This window comes from Danio rerio, chromosome 5 (assembly GCF_052040795.2).
Source record: "Danio rerio strain M-AB ecotype USA chromosome 5, GRCz13ab, whole genome shotgun sequence".
In the NCBI taxonomy this organism is placed as follows: Eukaryota; Metazoa; Chordata; class Actinopteri; order Cypriniformes; family Danionidae; genus Danio; species Danio rerio.
Genome location: NC_141025.1, coordinates 5335464 through 5357084, shown reverse-complemented (window position 1 = coordinate 5357084; position 21621 = coordinate 5335464). Strand labels below are relative to the sequence as shown.

General features: G+C 38.6%; 1 protein-coding gene and 1 long non-coding RNA gene across 10 annotated transcripts in view; one reads left to right on the top strand and one right to left on the bottom strand.

Moving 5' to 3' along the window:
- The window catches only part of LOC101882086 (ras-specific guanine nucleotide-releasing factor RalGPS1-like), a 328440-nt gene that overhangs the window by 190554 nt on the left and 116265 nt on the right, over positions 1-21621 (top strand). The gene's annotated exons all lie outside the window — the stretch shown is intronic.
- LOC147843811 (uncharacterized) lies at positions 3149-5883 on the bottom strand. The gene is made up of 2 exons (XR_015490938.1): positions 4271-5883; positions 3149-4007 (listed from the first exon to the last, which is right to left on the bottom strand). It is a non-coding gene; the product is annotated as an uncharacterized LOC147843811 (long non-coding RNA).

Sequence of the window (21621 nt, the reverse complement as noted above, 5' to 3'; positions counted from 1 at the left end):
ACTCATGGGTGTGCCGGTATAGAAAGAAGTAGTGTTAAGGTGCATTGTTGGTGTGTTACTATTTTGAGGAACTGAAATAGACCACGTCGTTGACCAACTAAAAGCTGCTCTAAAGTCCAGCGCAGAGCAGGTCCAAACACTTACACACAGGATGTATAGCAATACACAAATATCTTTACAGATGAAAACAATTAAAGGATTAAAATGACAAATAAAATCAAGTGTACTTGTCAGGTTTTGGAGATGTCTGCATCACCATGAGGGAAAGAAGAACAGGACGTGTGTTTGGATGTAACTTGTTTGACCACTTTACATTATTTTTGTTCATTTATTCGTTTGCTGGAAATTAGAACTGAATTTAGAAATAGGTTTGAAACAAATCTTTGTGCTTTACAGACAAAATTAAATATGTAGGCTAATGGATGTGTTCAGTGGAGTGAGTTTCCACCGTTTCCTTACTCCACCAAAGTAAAGGAGTAAAGAGTAAAAGTAAAGTAAAGAGGCTGAATGGAGGAGGCTCGTTCTTTATCCTTGCGCTGCAGATGCTCTCTTTTACTGTTTTCTCGATAGTGATACGTTGTTTTTCCACTTACAAAGTCTGCCATGTAAATAGCAAATAGTAAATAAACTCTTTAATGTAATGGGAGATGAGGCTCTGATTGGTTTAATGCACGTTATGCTCAAAATATACCCAGAACTCATTAAGAGAATAAGCACAAACCTGTAAGACCATGCGCCGGGACACGGAGCATATTTTTCCATCTTTAAAATAGCAAAAGTGGATTCGGACAGGCTTCTGTGCTATGCACTTTAGACTTTGTGCCTAGATCGTTAAATTACAGCCCATAGTGTTATATTTAGTGTGCTTAATTACTATATACTTGCCTGTAAATAAAAATCCTGGGTTGTTGTAAACTAATGCTAGTTCAGATTTAAACAAATATATACAAAAAGATGCCATTAAGTTGCCAGTTTTACGTTTTGTGTTTGTTTTGTGATAGAATGTTTAGAAAAATTCAATAAAAACCTTTTTTGTTTTTATTTATTTGTGCTTTTGAGTTCATCATGGGTCGCTAATTCTTCCTCAACTTTTGATTTTAAAAGTAAATTTTAGCCATTTGTTAAAATCTTTCAAGTTTTTTTTTTCTCTCACCAATGTACACACTGCACCCCATATTGACAGAAAAATACAGAATTGTTGACATTTTTGCAGATTTATTAAAAAAGAAAACTGAAATATCACATAGTCTTTTTGGGAAAGAAGTTAAGGTTTTTTTTATTTACACTTGAATTTGGGGATCCTCTGCCATTCCATCTTGCTGATCTTCTCCAGTTCTGTCAGGTTGGAGGGTAAACGTTGGTGGACAGCCGTTTTTAGGTCTCTTCAGAAATGCTCAATTCCAGAGTTCACACTTAGCTGATGATCCATCAAAGCTTGTTTGGCATGTTGTCCCGGGAGAGAGCCCAGAGCTCAAGGGATCCTCGAGCCCGGGGCTTCCCCCCGTTCGCAGAGCTAGAGAGGAGCCTGAGCTCGGTGGATCTCAGAACTCCCCGGCTGCGGTAGCCAAGGAAACACATGAGAACGGGGGCTAAACGAGTGCTTGAGTCTTATGCATGATGTATATCTTTAGACGGTGAGAGGAAACCGGAGAACCCGGGGAAAACCCACGCGGACACAGGGAGAATATACAAACTCCTCACAGAAACGCCTACCGGCTAGGCGAAACTAGGCCGGTAGTGTTCTTGCTGTAAGTCTCTCAGTGCTAACCTCTGGGCCGCCGTGCCACCCGATCAATGGTAAAGGAGGAGAATTGGGGAGAAAGGGGGGTTTCTTCCAAACGAAGATAAAGTGGATTGAAAACTGTGGTTCTTTATAGTAGCTTAGGGCTCATATAAGTGGAAGATAATGATTAGCCAATACGAGACCGGCCGTGATAAATCATAAGCATGTGATCCTCTCGAAATTAATTTATAAACAAACTTCACTTAGGTTAAGGTTAAGGGTCTGGTTAGGCCATTCAAGAACAGCCACAGAGTTGTTGTGAAGCCACTCCTTCATTATTTTAGCTCTGTGCTTTGGGTCATTGTCTTGTTGAAAGATAAATCTTTAACCCAGTCAGAGGTCCTGAGCACTCTGGAGAAGGTTTAGTTTAGGAACATTCATCAAAGACATTCATCTTTATTTCTGTTATTTTACACACTTATCTCTCTGTATATTGTTTCTTATACAAAATATAATTTCAAACTACTAAAACATCAATAAAAGTCACTTTGTTAAACTGTAGAGTTGAATTTTCAACAGCAAAAGTCTCCAGAGCAGAGATTAACATCCCATAATGCAATTCACTACTGTAAATAAACACTTGTGAATCTCAAAATACGAAACCATTAATAAAGGTATACTTTAGTTTACAATTAACTGTTAGGCTTAAAGGTGTCATTTTAGTGTAGTTTAAGCTGTTAACCCAATGTTGGGTTTGTATGCATTTAAACCGATTGGGTTACAACAAACCAGCATTTTTCTAGTGTTGTGTAATGTTACTAGCATTGGTCATCTTTCTGTTTTTCTCATTCTGGCCTCATCTGTAAGTGTGTTTGTTAATGCTGACACTCGCTGATGTGTCCCGCTGTGTGGTCTTCATGTGTCAGTCACTATAACAGTCTTAATCCTCAAACAGAGAGTTTTCATCGCCTGCTGCTCGGGGGAAAACAAGAGCCTGCTATGAACGGGATGCTACACTGTATTTTACAGCATGAAATAATTGATGTTTTATTTCCATGGTGGAGCAGGACTCTTGGGAGTCAGCTGAAATGTGAACCGGCTTTTCTGTGTCTCTTTGCTTTGTTCAGTTTGGATCTTTTGGTGAAAACAGGCAAAACAGAAAAGAACATTTTGGGCCGAGACAAAAAATTTAATGTATAGAATAAATATTAATACATTAGCAGATCTGTTTTTTTTTTTTTTTTTTTTTTTAAATGACATAATAATTTGATCAACTGGTTCATGTCTAAGAATCTAAGCAGTGAACAAAATACTTTGTCTGTATCTGATTATGAGGTAATAAGTGCACACTGTTTTTGTACACTTTCAAGTTTTCTTAATGTGTGATGTTTGAGGAAAAAAAAGCTCTGCAAAGTCTATTCACCAGGAGTTCTGCTCTTCTTCACTAACACTGTTTCTGAATTAACTTTTCTACTAAGAAAAAAAAATACCTCACTGCATCTCAAATTTAAATCATTCCTGCCCAAGTACATGGAGCCTCATTATCTTGCTCCAGTAGTGCATTCTTGTTGACAGAACTAATATACTGGATCATTTGTGATTTATCCCTTGTAGTGATTGGTTTGTTTGTGTCGCTGTGCTTGAATAAAACAACCAATCAACCCAACCCAAGCAGCAGTATCAACCAACAAACCAAACCCAACCCAACTTACAATATCAGCCAACCAACCCAATCAACAATATCAACCACCAAATCAAAGCTTAACGCAAACCCAACCAACCTAAACCAAACCAACCCAAACAAAAAAAACAAAAAAATTCCAACAAATTAAACAACAAACCAACCAAACAACCAATAAACTGCATCAACCAACAAACAAAATCAACCAACAAACAGTATCAACCAACCAACAATGTCAACCAACCAGCAAACCAACAAACAATATTAACCCACAAACAAAAAAACAAGATCAACAAACAAACCAACCAACCAACCAAATCAACGAACAAACTAACAAGCAATATCAACTAACACACAAACAAAATAAACCCACAAACAAACTAACAAAAGACTATTTTAACCAACAAACAAAAACAATTAACCAACAAACAAACCAACAAACAAAATTAACCTACCATCAAACAAACACACAAACCATCCTATCAACCAGCCAACAAACAAAATCAACCAACAAACTAACCAACAAGCAATAACCAACAAACCAACAAACAAACAAAATCAACCAACAAACAAACCAACAAACAAACCAACAAACAATATCAACTAACAAACAAAACAATTAGCCAAAAAACAAACAAACAAACCAACTAACAATTAAACCAACAAGCAATCAACTAACAAACAAACCAATTATCTAGCAAAGCAACCAACCAACCATCAAACAAAATCAATCAACAAACAAACCAACAAGCAATTTCAACTAACAAACAAACCAAACAAACCAACAAGCAATAACCAACAAACCAACAAACAAACAAAATCAACCAACAAACAAACCAACAAACAAACTAAATCAACCAACAAACAAACCAACAAACAATATCAACTAACAAACAAAACAATTAGCCAAAAAACAAACAAACAAACAAACCAACCAACAATTAAACCAACAAGCAATCAACTAACAAACAAACCAATTATCTAGCAAAGCAACCAACCAAGCATCAAACAAAATCAATCAACAAACAAACTAACAAGCAATTTCAACTAACAAACAAACAAAATCAACCAACAAACAAACCAACAAGCAATATCAACTAACTCACAAACAAAATTAACCAACAAACAAACCAACAAGCAATATCAACCGACAAACAAAACCATTAGCCAACAAACAAACCAACCAACAAGCAATATCAACAAACAAACAAACAAACCAACCAAAAAACAAACAAACAAATCAACTAACAAACAAACCAATTATCTAGCAAACCAATCAACAAACCAACCAACCATTAAACAATATCAACCAACAAACAAATTAATTTGCCAACAACCCAACAAACAATATAAACCAAATAACTAACAAACCAAAAAACAAACAAAATCAACCAACAAACAAACCAACAAGCAATATTAACTAACAAACCAACCAACAAACAAAATAAACCAACCAACAAACAACCATTTAATTGACAAACCAAAAAACAAATAAAATCCATCAACAAACAAACCAACCAACAAGCAATATCAACTATCAAACCAGCCAACCAACCAACAAACAAAATCAACCAACAAACCAAGAACCAATATCAACTAACAAACCAACCAACCAACTACCAAAATCAGCCAATAATATCAACCAACAAACAAATCAATTAGCCAACCAACCAACAAACAATATTATCCAGCAAACAAATAAACAAACATGCAAAATCAGCCCACAAACAAGCAAAACAATTAACCAACATACAAAATCAACCAAGCAATATCAACTGACAAACCAACCAACCAACAAAAAAACCAACCAAAAACAATATCAACCAACAAACTAATTAATTAGCCAACCAACCATCAAACAATATTAAACAACAAACAAACAAACCAACCAGCAAGCAATATCAACAAACAAACCAACTAACAAAAACAACAAACCAGCCAACAAACAAAATCAATTACCAACCAACAAAATCAACTAACAAACAAACAAATTAACCAACCAACAGACAATATTAACCACCAAACAAACAAACAAACCAACCAATCAAAAAACACTGTCAACCAACAAACAAACCAACTAACACTGTCAACAAACAAACCAGCCAACAAACAATAATAACTAATAAACATTAGACTCTAGCTGTAAAGGCTTCATCCTGATCTGGAAAGGAGGAGGGGTGCAGCAGCTCATTTGCATTTAAAGAGTTACACACATATATACAAATATGCTTTTGCTTCCAACCAGAAATAGACTTTGAAATACAGTAGATGTTCACATCATGATATGATACATAATCTGTGAACTATTTTTCAAAAAAATAAGTGTTGTGCTTTGCCAAAGAACAGCGATTTGTTCATATTCTTTCCAGTTTTCTTCGGATTATAAATCAGGTTAAAATCAAAGGCAGAAGCTCAGGACGTGCTTTTAGCCCAGGCCATATTTTGTCCTCTGATGTGAAGCTTAGACATCACTTGAAGTGTTGGATTGCGCAGCTTTTCCTTCGATGTTCTGCGGATGGGATCATAATTTGGCAGCAGACGCTGTTTTTAGCCTGTGCTGTAAAACAGGATGAGGTAAGAGCTCAGATTTACAGTAAATCACAAAACATTTAGGAAATCACACTGAGACGTGCACAGTGTCGTAAAGCAGGGTTATTTTCTTTTTCCTGAGTGTTGAGGGTCTGTTTCTGAGCCCCTCACCTAAACGATACTGGTTAGTGATGGTGGTCTAGCCAGGACCGCAAGGCTAAATGGAGAACTCGTCAACATTACAGTACATCATTCCATTATTATTATAAATGATCTAACATGGATGTCTGATTCAGTTTTTTTATTTGAGTGTTACTTACAAACTAGTAATTTTGCACTTTTCCTTGTATATTCTATATTTTCTTTATATTTTTAAATTTACATTAATATACTATTTATATAATTTAGTTTTTTAAATAATTTTTTATTTTATTATTTTGCCAATATTTTGCTTTCGCATGGACAAACTATTATTATAGTAATTACATAGGATGAGCTAAATAATTTCCCTAAAGCTACCCTTGAAGCTGACTTAATGTAGTTATATGTCTTTTTATAACGGTACTTGTGCTACATATGTACACTAAGTACATATACTGTAGTGTACACAAATTAAAGGCTTTTAGGCTTTTTTAGGCTTAGGTGTCTTTGTTACAGTGTAATTATTCATTTCATTATTTTAATGTTAATTAATTACTTGTACATACTATATGCGGGTTAGGTTTAGTTATAGTTGCACATAATTATATATAATTTTATATTATATAATATATTCTTGGAACGTGTAGTAAGGACACATTTTTAATATAAAAACAATTAACAATATTACATTGTTTTATGTATACATTAATGTGCAAAATATTCAGCCACAAGATGGCGCCAACCAATCAAAAAACAAAGATGACAAAAACGAAAACATTGGATGGAGTATACACCAACCTGCAAAATAGTTAGCCACAAGATGGCACTAAACAGTCAAAACCCTAAGCTGACCGAAATAAAAATATGTATGGAGTATACACTAACTTGCGCATTATTCAGTCACAAGATTGTGCCAAACAGTCAAAAACGCAAAGCCGACTGAAACAAAAAACAGCTGAATGGAGTATAGACTAACCTGCACTTTATTCAGTTACAAGATGGTGCTAAACAATCAAAAACGTAAGGCTGACAGAAACTAAAACGGCTAAATGGATTTTACACTAACCTGCACATTATTGAGTCACATAATGGCGCCAAACAGTCAAAAACACAAAACTGACTGAAGTAAAAACAAATGGAGTATACACTAACCTGCACATTGTTGAGTCACAAGATGCCGCCAAACAATCAAAAATATATAGCTGACTGAAACTAAAATGGCTGCATGGATTATATGCTAACCTGCACATTATTGCAAAAATATAGTGCCAAAAAGTCAAAAGCTCAACTGACAGAAGAAAAAACAGCTGATGGAGTGTACACCAACCTGTGTATTATTGAGTCACAAGGTGGCGCCAAACAGTCAAAAAGACAAAGCTGACAGAAACTAAAACAGCTGGAGTATACACTAACCTGCACATTATTCAGACACAAGATGGCGCCAAACAGTCAAAACCCTAAGCTGACCGAAACAAAAATATCTGTATGGAGTATACACTAACTTGCGCATTAAGTCACAAGATTGTGCCAAACAGTCAAAAACACAAAACTGACTGAAGTGAAAACGAATGGAGTATACACTAACCTGCACATTGTTGAGTCACAAAATAGCGCCAAACAGTCAAAAACACAAAACTGACTGTAATGAAAATGACTGAATGGAGTATACACTAACCTGCACATTACTGAGTCACACGATGCCGTCAAACAATCAAAAATATATAGCTGGCTGAAACTAAAATGGCTCTATGGATTAAATGCTAACCTGCACATTATTGCAAAAATATAGTGCCAAACAATCAAAAACTCAACTGACAGAAGAAAAAACAGCTGATGGAGTGTACACCAACCTGTGTATTATTGAGGCACTAGATGGCGCCAAACAGACAAAAACAGAGGAGTAGATGTATGTGAATGCAAATGTAAGTATTTAAATTGGAACATATTCACTGATGTTCAATGTGATTCTCAGCTCCCGGATGAGCATGTGTTATTTAGCAGTTGTTATCTCAGAATAACATAGTTTGGAAAGTCACGATTGACCGGTCAGAATCGAGTCCTCCAGACCTCACCTAAGTGTTATTAAAATATCCAGCTGAAGGCCACGACAAATACTGAACTGAGCATTTAGAGAGGACTGACCCTGAAGAGTGTGAGGATAAAAAGACAACAGAAGAGCAGCTTGCTATATAGTGCGTGTCCACTGTTGATTTACAAACGCCTTTGATCAGAGGTCCCAGAAAAGAGGTCACACTGTACAAATAAAGCTCCTGCACGGGGAGTCTATTTCATTTCAGACACAATGACAGACGGCTTCTCTTCAGTTGATACACAGAGCTATTAGCAGCAGTAGGTCAAATATATACTAAAGAGTATATTTTGCACATTACAAGTCAAGGGATTCTAGGGGAGTAATATTTGCAACCCTTGACCACAAAACCTTATGTTCACTATCCAAAAGCAGGGTTCCACACAATTCATTCATATTGTCAGAACACTTTTGCCACAGCTAGATCACCCTGCAGGCCAATAACGGTTACTCACTGAAGCTAAGCAGGGGTGAGCCTGGTCAGTACCTGGATGGGAGACCACATGGGAAAACTAGGTTGCTCTTGGAAGTGGTGTTAGTGAGGCCAGCAGGGGGCGCTCAACCTCTATGTGAGTCCTAATGCCCCAGTATAGTGAAGGGTACACTATACTGTCAGTGAGCGTCATCTTTTGGATGAGACGTTAAACTGAGGTCTTGACTCTCTGTGGTTAAAAATCCCATGGCACTTCTCGTAAAGTGTAGGGGTGTAACCCCGGTGTCCTGGCCAAATTCCTCCATCGGCCCTAACCCATCATGGCCTCCTAATCATCCCCATCCAACCACAATAGCTGGTGTGTGGTGAGCCGAATTGGCTGCCGTCTCATCATCCAAGTGCATGCTACACATTGTTGGTGGTGTGGAGAGACCCCCCCCCCCTCTTCATGATTGTGAAGTGCTTTGGGTGTATGGCCATGCACAATAAATGCGCTAAATAAATACACAATACATTAAGGTCGTACTCACACTATGCTATCCAAACCGTGCCCAGTCCTGTTTCCCGGATCGTTTGAGAAGTGTGAGTGCTCTGAATCGGGCTCAGGTTCAGTTGGCTGGCCCTGGCCCGGTTGGAAGAGGTGTTCCTGAGCGCGGTTCACTTGGGCTTTAGCGCGGTATGCTTCTGTGTGTGCAAAATGCGCCAAAGCCCGAAACTGAAAGCGAGACGTGACTTGTAAGGGACTGTTTCCTATGGATTTATTGATCAATCTTACTGTTTAATCAATGCAAACTGCTCTAGTTTATTAAAGACGCAAACCCCTCACTGCACCACAGCTGCACCTTCAGCAAACCTCCTCATTCCTGCAGCAGGAGGACTTTATGATTGTTTATGAGCGTCAAAAGTGGCTGATCTGTTCGGCGAAATATTTGCGTGTCACCGCATATCAAACGACTAAAACAATATAAGTAGAGAAATCTCCACTGTGCTGAGCGAGAGCGCTTCTCTACTGAACAGTGCATCATTGATGACGTAAGCGTGCTCATGCCTGAATGTAATGTGAGAGCAGGCCGTAGGGGGGACAGGAGGTGGGACAAGCGTGCTTTGGCTCGGTTCAAGGCAACTGTACATAATGTGAGTACTCCCTAGATGTATTCAACATAAAACAATGAAGTTGTCCCATAAAACATCTGAATAAATGTGCTTCAGCGCTTTTTAAATGGGCAATGCAAGTTTATTTATATAGCACATTTCATATACAATGGTAATGCAGAGTGCCTTGGATAAACAGGAATAAAAGATACAAGAAAATACAAAACAAAGAATAAAAATGATTAGAAACAGATTAAAATGTGTTAAACAGGTTATACAAAAGTGAAAAGAAAGGAAAAACCACAATAGTGCAATCTGTCGGACACAGCACAGTGCTCATTCAGTAAAGGCACAGCTAAACAGATGTGTTTCAGTCTTGATTTGAATGTGCCTAATGTTGGAGCACATCTGATCATTTCTGGGAGCTGATTCCAGCAGCGGGGGGCATAGTAGCTGAAGGCAGAATCACCCTGCTTTGACTGAACTCTTGGAACTTCTAGTTTATATGATCCTAAAGATCTGAGTGATCTGTTGGGTTTGTATTCAGTCAGCATATCTGTAATGTATTGAGCTCCTAGGCCATTTAGTGATTTATAGACCAGTAATAATACTTTAAACTCTATTCTGAATGTAACTGGGAGCCAGTGTAGAGACCTGAGGACAGGTGTGATGTGCTCTGATTTTCTGCTTCTGGTCAGAATTCTGGCAGCAGTGTTCCTGATGAGCTGTAACTGTCTGACTGTCTTTTTGGGAAGGCCAGTGAGGAGTCCATTACAGTAATCCACCCTGCTGCTGATAAAAGCATGAACAAGATTCTCTAAATCTTCACTGGAAACAAAGCATCTGATTCTTGCAATGTTTCTGAGATGATAGTATGCTGATTTACTGACCGCTTTGACATGACTACTGAAAATCAGATCTGACTCCAGAGTCACACCAAGATTCTTGACCTTATTTTTAGTTGTTTGACCCTTAGTGCCAAGGTACGCATTCACCTTGAGAACCTCATCTCTGTTCCCAAACACAATCACTTCAGTTTTCTCTTTGTTTAACTGAAGAAAATAAAACACATAGTTTGAACAAGCAGCAGAAATATTTCTTGAGTATTTTTCAAAAATGCAAAAAAATACCCATCATGCTTTGCATGTATGCGTAAGCAGGATGCTTCGAACTTTATTCAGCAGCTTGCTGCGTAGAAAGAGTCACGTTCGGACTGCTTTGAAATGATAGTTTTAATCCATTTTACTTGCTTTTAACATCTTTGAACTAATACTGATGTTGATCAGTGCCCCCTCCTGGACTGATCAATTATAAATGCAATCTATTGGGATGGAAAACAAGTCGTCACCTTAGAATTATTAGGTTCATTCTGACATTTTTATCAAAATTGAGTTATTGACATATTCTTATTAAATGACAACTTATTTACATTATGGGATGTTTTAAAGACTTTTTATAAAAAAACAAAAAAGCAAAATCAAATGTTACAGATATACTGTTTGCTATGGAATGCAAAAACCTTGAAGCTCAAAATCTCAAAATCATTGAGAACGGAGAGAGAACCTTACAATTCCAAGGTGACCAAGTGCTGTGAGTCATTTACTCCTATCATCAGACAGCATCTTCAGCTGTTTAAATGGAGCATCATTATCAATAAAGTCCACATTATCTTTCTTTTTCCAATATATCACCAGCCCAAACAAATGTAATTCACCAAAATGTTTCACACACACACAGTTTGTGCAACTTGAAAGAGTGGCACAACATGAAAATAAAGTGGCATTTTGAAATGACAGAAAAACACATACCCTGGTAAATACTACAGACAAGCTGACTAAATTTAACTCAAAAAACACTCCCTATTAGAATCAACATGCAAATCAACCAGCAGAGTATCAGTAGCATCATTTTATTGGTCATTTTGGTGATGTACTGCATGTGATGTGTGTGCTTTTGAAGAACCCGCTGAGCACAGTATAACAGCTGGCAGGTCGGGAACACTGACACAAGTTTCAACATTATATATTCATTATATCAGTCCCGGGACTGTCGGAAAAATCCCATAGGCTTAACATTGGACCAAACTTTGTGACCTCATAACTCTGACTGTCGCACAGACTTCTAGCTATTGATTGTTGTCGCGCAAACTACAGAGCGGGGTGGTCGCGGGGCCACTTCAGTTCATTTTGGAAGTGCACTTTCTATCCAAGACTAAAAAGGTTATGTGCACTGCAGGTTGAGCCCTGTGTGCACGTGCCAGTCAGTCATACAGTCATACAGACTAATGGCTGAGCTCATTTAACTCAGACTACCAAACTGCCAATTACTGATGAGCTTTTAAGTTTGTAGCTACACCCTAACTACCAGATACTGCACCCTAGCAACAACTGTCCCATAGACTTCCATTGCAAAAGACTGTCGTTGACTTAACATTGAATCAAACTTTGTGACCTCATAACTCTGCATCAGACTGTCATACTTATTGATGAGCTTTAACTATCTATCTATCTATCTATCTATCTATCTATCTATCTATCTATCTATCTATCTATCTATCTATCTATCTATCTATCTATCTATCTATCTATCTATCTATCTATCTATATCTATCTATCTATCTATCTATCTATCTATCTTTCTATCTTTCTATCTATCCATCCATCCATCCATCCATCCATCCATCCATCCATCCATCCATCCATCCATCCATCCATCCATCCATCCATCCATCCATCCATCCATCCATCCATCCATCCATCCATCCATCCATCCATCCATCCATCCATCCATACATAGACATTATATCTGACGGCAGACTCTGAATTAGGAGAACGTTTTTCTTGCGCAGTTGAACCACATAAACGGCTTAAACACACATCCTTCAAAATTAAGTTGTGCATCACAAACACACTCTGTAAGCCACTCGAATGGTATCAACACTCACTTTTGGGTCGATAATTCCAGTCTGAGCAATGTTGCAAATGAAAGTTCTAATCCTACTGGAAGACGCTGGTCACTATGGTGCCCTCCATGCCGCAACAACAAAAAAGGTCTATATTTGCTAATGCTTAAGAACTGATTCATGCTGTGCAGTTATTATTAAGTGTAACTAATATTGTATACACAATCTCAGCCTCTGCATTTTTTTGTAATTCTGTTCATCAGAAGCGTTCCAGTGCGTCCAGCATGATGCTGTAATTTCAGGAGACTTCATAATTATCTCATTAAGAAAATACGCAAACATGCCATGTTCATTCATCATCTCTTTGTGTTATTCTAGTATCAGCTGAACTTCAGCTAATTTCGTTGTTTGTACAGTTTTTATTAGTTGGTGTTTTATTTTTAAGGGAAAAAAAAGGAAAAATGTTGCCTTGGTAACTAAACTGCTAAATAAATGTTCGATGTGGATTTCATTAGTGTTCTTGCACTTTTTCAGTAGAGCTTTTACCAAAGCTTTTTTCATTAACACTTTCCCCATGCATTAATGAGTAATCTTATCAATTAAAAGACAACGCTTCCCAGATTCACTAGTGTTTTCTGGTTGTGAATTTTATTATGGGATGTTGATCTCTGCTTTGTCGACTTTTGATGTTGAAAATTCAACTCTACACTCTCAGAAAAAAATTGTACAATGTTGTACCAAAGAAGGTACAAACCCTTCCCTGCCTCACTGGGGCTGTACCTTTTTATGGAACAGAATTGTACCCTAACACAAAGAAACAACCATTGCAGTTTGTACTTTTTAAGAACATGCTTTGTACCATAGGAAACCGAAATGTCCCTTTGGTTTGTAAAACCTGCAGATACAATATTGTGCCTTCATCAAAGGTATTAATCTGATCCATGAAGGTACAACTACAGTGACAAGACGCTTAACAGTGTCAAATGTGCTCCTTTAAGAACTATTTAAAGGCGTTTAATAGGGGTGTCAAAATTAATTGTTTTTTCAGTGCACCGCGATGCAGACGCGGACAATTCTGTATCGGTTCAGTAACAATCATAACCGGTTATAATGTACTGACGTCATTTATCTCCTATGCGCTCTGTCGCGAGGGAGGTGAGCGCGAGTATTTACAACACTCCAACACTACAACACTACAACACTCGGCCGGCCCGTGGCATAGGCACCATATGCAAATGCTAAGGTCGCTGTACATCCAGGGGGATGCCAGAAATGAGCGCAGTTCAGTTGGTTTTGTTTTCGATATTTCTGACACATTCAGTTATAGATGGCAATAACTCAAAAACCTCTTACCCTAAAAAGATCTAAAGTGTGTTTCCTACAAAAAGACAAAGCTGGTTATGTTTCACAGCTGTCTTTCTTTTTTTTCGCTCGACATTACGAGCACTGCTCCAATTAAGCCCTCGCAATATGTGTTTAGCCGGGAGAGCTCACGCTGAGAGGAGCTCTCAGTAAGGGACCGTCGGAAAATTGCTTATTTTTTCTTTTTCTTTTTTCTTTTTTCTGCTCCACTCTGCGCGAGCTCTCTCTGTTGCAAGGGCTTAAGTGTGTGTGTGTGTGTGTGTGTGTGTGTGTGTGTGTGTGTGTTTGTTTGTTTGGTGCTGTCTATGTTTGTATATGTGTTTGAATGAGAGGCAAGTGTGGTGCTGTGTGTCTGTGCGTTTATACAGACAGCTTGTTATAGCCCCCCCCCCCTAAAATACAACACTGTATATGGAAAGCATTGCACCGTGGTGCACCGAGATATCGAATTGAACCGAATCGAAGGCATGATAATTGTAACCGAACCGAACCGTGAGACCAGTATAGGTTCACACCTCTAGCGTTTAGCCACAGTATATCCAAAATGGGTTAATTTTTTCAGTAAATATAAAACATCAAATACATTTTAAACAATGTTTTAAAAGGAGTTTATTTTTGTGTAAATTCAGTAAAGAATAAAAATACTTTAACATAACTCAAAAGATCTATTTTTGCTAAACATTTCACAACACTTTTTACAAAAATCTTACAGAAACACATTCTCCCATCTACAGTAAAAAACTTATTTTTCTCCAATTTTCACACAATACCCTTTGTATTAACTTAAAAGTTAATAATAATAATTCATTTCATTTATATAGCACTTTTCTGGGCACTCAATGCGTTTTACACACATTAGGGGGAATCTCCTCATCCACCACCAGTGTGCAGCATCCACCTGGATGACACGACGGCAGCCATTTTGCGCCACACCGCACACCACACACCAGCTGATTAGTGGAGAGGAGACAGAATGATGAAGCCAATTATGATAAAGGGAGGGTTAGGAGGCCATGATGGACAGAGGCCAGTGGGCAGATTTGGCCAGGATGCCGAGGTTAAACCCCTACTCTTTCTCGAAGGACATCCTGGGATTTTTAATGACCACAGAGAGAGTCAGGACCTCAGTTTAACGTCTCATCCGAAAGACGGATATAGTACAGAAAAAGACCTCTTATGATACTGTTCAGTACCTTTTATTGTACAATAAATACATAATACCGCATGTCTTTGGACTGTGGGGGAAACCGGAGCACCTGGAGGAAACCCATGCGAAGGCAGGGAGAACATGCAAACTCCACACAGAAACGACAACTGAGCCAAGGTTCGAACCAGCGACCTTCTTGCTGTGAGGCGACAGCACTACCTACTGCGCCACTGCCTCACCCTATTCCATTCATATGTTTTATAATTAAGGATTTCTTTAAAATAGTGTAAAAATCTCGTCTTGTCTCGTTCTTGTGAACCCAATCTCATGTCTCGTCTCGTGAAGTAGGCGTCTCGTCACACCCCTACTCAATATTATTCTATAATTTTTGGATTTCGTTATTAATATGCTATAATAAAATGATCAAAGTTATGTTCTGTGATTGATTACTTTAAACTAGGTGCAAAAACAGCCTCATGATCACAATCAGTGATTACAGGTCTGCAATCAGTACTCGCTGTCTGCGTATGTGTGTAGTATTATATACAGGTATTATATATTTGTTAATAAATAAAGGTTTAAATGAACATTTTATACATAAAAATTGTATACATAAACATTTTGAGAAAATGTCAGACAGGTGGGCCTTTAAAAATTGATCAGAGATAGAAGTGGGCCTCGAAGTGAAAAAGGTTGAGAATCCCTGAGTGAGGTGTAACCACGGGGAGTGACACAAACAAAAGAAGTAGGATCCAAATGCAGGTTTAATCAGTGGTCAGGCAAGCAATAGTCAATACAGGTGCAAACAGGTATATGGAGACAGTCCAGAATCGTAGTCGAATAACAGGCAAGAGGTCAGAAGGCAGGCGGCAAACAAGGACAAAAGGATAAACTAGGCTAAGGTCAAAACACGGAGAAACAAGACAAGGAAAACTTGTTGTAGTGTTACAATTACAGTTAACAAGACTTGGCAAACTGAATGAGTGTGTGGCTTAAATAGTGTGTGCAATCAGTCTCTGACAATCCTCAGGTGGTGTGAATGTAATCAGTTTAGATGAGGAAGCATGTGTGTCTGGGTGAAGTGCATGTATGAATATGTAGTCCAGAAATGGCGGAATTGTAGTCCATGAGTTATTGTGAGAGAGATCCAGCGATCTATGGAGTAGTGATCGCTGGTGATTGTGACATTAGGGTAATTGGACAAGTGATTGTATAGACCTTTGTCATGGCTGCTGCATGGAGGGTGCCATAGCGACCAGCGTCTTCCTGTAAAATGCTAAAAACTTCCGTTTACAGCATGTACAACTGGTAATTTGCGCTCCGAAAATGAGTTTCAATAACGTTTTTAATAGATAACAGAGTGTTTTTGTGACACACAACTTAGAAATGTGTCTGTTAAAAACGTTATAATCTGTCACATGTGGTTCAAGCGTGTCAGAAATACAAGAAAAACGTTCTCCTAGTACACGTGTCTGCCGTCAGAAATACAGTGTGTGTGCGTTCCCGGCCTGTCAGCTGTTAGTTCAGCGGCTCTTTAACACACACACACACACACACACACACACACACACACACACACACAGAGAGAGAGAGAGAGAGCCAACGAGAGTACTGGCATGAAACTTAACAGGTATGAAAGTCGTGCAATTTACAAAAATGACCAATAAAAGTCTGTTATTGATTCTCTGCTGCTGATTTGCTGTTCATTCTAATCGCGAGCCGTTTGTGTTTTATTTCGTGTGTTGTATTCACCACGATTTGTGTTTTTCGGTCATTTCGAAATGACACTAGCCTATATTTTCACTTTGTCACAGTTATTAAATCAGTGTGTCAGTGGGACAGTACTGGCTACGTGTGTGTGTCAAACATTTTGGTGAATTACATTTGTTTGGGCTGGTTATATATTTGAAATAAAGATAAAATGTTGACTTTAGCGATGACGAGGCTTCATTTAAACTGCAGAAGATGCCGTCTGACAATGAGGGGAAAACGCCTCACAGCAGCTGTTTTCCATCCTATTAGATCACATTTCTTTAAATGATCAGTCCAGGAGATGGTGCTGATAGACAACAGTGTTAGTTCAAAGAGGATAAAAGCAGGTAAAATAGATTAAAACTATCGTTTCAAAGCTGTCCAAATGTGACTGTTTACATGCATCAGCTGCTGACCGGAAGTTCTTCGCATTCTCCTTGCTCTTACACGCAAAGCATCATGGGTAATTTTGCATTTCAAGAAAAAGGTCTATAACAGTGGTTTGTTCTGTTGACATTTCAAAACAAATATTGCTTTAGGGGGCTAATAATATTAACTTTATAATAGTTTTAAAAAAAACTGCTTTTATTCTAGGCAAAAAAAAACAAAACAAAAAAAAAGATTTTCTCCAGAAGAAAAAATATTATAGGAAATACTATGAAAATTTCTTGAATCTGTTCAACATCATTTGGGAAATATTTGGAAAAGAAAACAAAAGTTCAAAGGACCTAGGGTGAATAATTCTGACTTCAGCTGTGTATTCTCTTCTCACACTCAGCGCAGTGTTGATGTTTTGACTGTGAGCTTGGCTACTCCTTCAGCCAATTGCATGTGTGTGTGTGTGTTTGTGTGTGTTTTATGGTGAACACTCAAGCATGTTAGGGATTGTTTTATGAGTAGGGTCTCACTCTGTCCTCCTTAAATCCCTCTCCATGTGCTGAGTCCATCATACTTGCTGTGCTTTTATTGCTCTTTCTCGCGTCGCCTAAAGCTGAAGCAGTGCAAAAATGCAGTAAAAAAAAATAGACTTTCTGCTTCATAACCCAACATCAGCTCAACATCTTTTATCCAGTGTGAAATGGAGAGTTAAGCACCTGAAATTACCTTGGCTCTCGACTAAGCGAGCGCTACCGTGTTTCTAGTGCTGAGAAAATCATCCAAGCATGATGTCAGCTCATTAGCGCAAACAAACCTGTCATTATATCCGTCTTCATCCAACACTGCTGTCCTTTAATGCTGGAAACACTCCAGAGATCAAACGGGAGTGAAATTGGCCCTCGGCTCATTTGGCTAATGCATTGCATGTGGGGTTTCCTGGTTAATTTGTTTGTTTTTGTGTCGTGTGACTGATCGCAGGCTATTGAGCACAAATGGTGGCGTAGAGTCAACATTTGTGGCGTTTAAGAACAACTCTGTTCTCTTGACCCTCGTAACACATACACACACACACACACACACACACACACACACACACACACACACACACACACACACACACACACACACACACACACACACACACACACACACACACACCTGCACTGTTAACCAGTTTTGTAAATGACATGGTATTGTAACTGTATGAACTGTTTTTCTGTAGGACAGTTGGGCAGTGTGTTACTGTTTTTTAAAGTTAAAAAATTACTGTATATTTTATATATGCTGGCACTGTCGCCTGACAGCAAGAAAAATATATGTATTAACCCTTGGAAACAACTGTGGTCAGAACCAAAGTTCACAGGACTGTGTTCTCTTGAATCCTGTCAAGTGATGAACTTCAACATTCCGATTGGTTGCCTCTGAACCACATCATAGCTCATTATAATAATAATAATAATAATAATAATAAATAGGGATGTAACAGTATTGTAAATACCATCATACCGCAATATTAATTTTTTTTCGATATTACCGTAGTCGCATGACTCGGTAAAACTATAGGTCTTCTGAGAAAATTTGCTCAGGCGAATGAAGCGAACGGGAGGTACCGGAAACTACAATTCCCATCAGCCCAGGCTTGGCCATAATCCCTTGCGGTCTGTTGTCGCTACAGATCCAGTAATGCGGAAATGGAGTGTGCTGCTAGCAGCGGGGATGAAAAAGAGCTGGAAAACCCTAAAGTGGGTGTTGTCGGCGCGCGCGTACTGAATAGTGGTGTTGTCGCGCGAGTTCTTATCAGCTGTGTTGTCGCGCGCGTACTGAATAGCGGTGTTGTCGCGCGAGTTCTTATCAGCTGTGTTGTCGCGCGCGTACTGAATAGCGGTGTTGTCACGCGAGTTCTTATCAGCTGTGTTGTCGCGCGCGTACTGAATAGCGGTGTTGTCACGCGAGTTCTTATCAGCTGTGTTGTCGCGCGCGTACTGAATTGCGGTGTTGTCGCGCGAGTTCTTATCAGCTGTGTTGTCGCGCGCGTACTGAATAGCGGTGCTGTCGCGCGAGTTCTTATCAGCTGTGTTGTCGCGCGCGTACTGAATAGCGATGTTGTCGCGCGAGTTCTTATCAGCTGTGTTGTCGCGTGCGTACTGAATAGTGGTGTTGTCGCGCGAGTTCTTATCAGCTGTGTTGTCGCGCGCGTACTGAATAGCGGTGTTGTCGCGCGAGTTCTTATCAGCTGTGTTGTCGCGCGCGTACTGAATAGCGGTGCTGTCGCGCGAGTTCTTATCAGCTGTGTTGTCGCGCGCGTACTGAATAGCGATGTTGTCGCGCGAGTTCTTATCAGCTGTGTTGTCGCGCGCGTACTGAATAGCGGTGTTGTCGCGCGACCGTACCGTGACATTCATACCGAGGTATTACCGTACCGTGAAATTCTGATACCGTTACATCCCTAATAATAAACTTTAATTGTATAGCACTTTTCCAACATACATGCAACTCAAAGTGCCTCACAAACAACAACAAAAGCATTAAAATAGACCACAAAAACCTATCACATATACTGAAATAAAAGCATTCATGTGCACAAAATATAAGTATATATCCACATAATCACGCACACAATAGCCCTTACATTTGCAAGCACACACCATACATTACATACATTAACCTACAACAAAATAGATAAAATGCGTACACCTAACAAACTTGTTTAATCATACGCAACTTTAAAAAGATGTGTCTTAACACGCTTTTTAAAAACATGAATACTTAGTGATTCTTTCACTTCAAGGGGGAGACAGTTCCAAATTTTTGGAGCATAATGGCTAAAAGAAGTGCCGCCAGATCGCATCAGGTTTACAGGATAAAATTCTAAAAGTCCAGCACTAGAAGAGCATAGCAAGCGGTTTGGATTATATTTTGTTAAACAGTCAGAAATGTAGGAAGGTGTCATGTTGTGTAGTGCTTTATAAACTAATAAAAGAATCTTAAAATCTATCCTTTGGTGCACAGGCAACCAGTGTAATTCTATTAATACTGGTGTAATGTGCTCTCGTTTCTTTAATTTCATTAAAACTCTGGCTGCTGCATTTTGTATCAATTGCAACTTCATTGTAGAACCCTTAGGTAGACCAGTATAGATAGCATTGCAATAATCAAGCCGAGAGAAAATAAAAGCATGAATTAATTTCTTGGCATCATCAAAAGATAGGAAAGAACGAATTTTGGCAACATTTCCTAAATGATAAAAACATGTTTTTGTAACTTGATTAATATGAGATTTAAAATTAAGATCACAATCGAAAGTAACACCCAGGTTCTTTAATTCTTTTTTGGATTGTAAACCTAAAGAACACAGTTCTGCTTCAATCCTCTCTCGCTCAGGTTTTTTGCCCACAGTAAGAATTTCTGTTTTAACTTTATTCAACTTTAAAACATTTGCAGTCGTCCATTGTATAATATTGGACATGCAGTTGGACAAATTTTCTAATGCAGCAGTGTCTCTTGGCTCAACAGAAATATATAATTTAATGTCATCAGCATAAAGATGATAATTCATGCCATATTTCTGAATTATACTACCTAAAGGAAGGATTATCATGAAGTTGACTTGATTTTTAACTCAACTCGACGTCCACACCGAAGTCGCACCATGCTGCCTATCGCCGTCGGCTCACATTGAAAATGGATGACTTTTTGACACTCTTGCCGCTTTCTCTGATGCTAAATTTGTACAGCCTTTGTTATATGGAATCAGATTAGTCTCAAAAGAAATTCACGCAAAAGACACGATGTACACATGCGTAGCCAAATTCATGTGCATAAAACCAAATTCACATGCCTAAAATATTTATTTATATTCACAAAAATAATTTCACGTGCACAAAATAAAAATACATTTTCATAAAATACGTTTGACAAATGCAAAACACCATTTGCAAATGTTTAAGAGTGTACAAAAAGTTTTGAATGTTTAAAACTTGCGAGTTTATCCTGAATGCGAATGTGCAAATCCTCTTTCACGTACGACTCCCCCTGGATACGTGTGTGTGTATTTTTGAGACTTTTCCTGGCAGTGTCAGGGCAAGTCGTACCTTTCAGCCAATTAGAGGAGAGCTGTAGTCAATGACACTCACTCCACGCTCCTTTTGCCCAGACTGTTCCTCTCCAGCATGGCGAACGGAGTCGCCAGCAGTCGCACCTTTTTTCATTTATTTATTTATTTGACCATAGCCTCACTCTTTTTATCCATTATTTTGCCGCAGCTCAGCTCTTCTTATTTATTGTCTCGCAGCCCCATGAGTAAAATGTAGCCTGCAGGGTGATGATGAGGATTAAGTATCATTCCAGCCACATTAGCATAGCAGCGCCGTTGTGGTCCAGCGGTCAGCACAT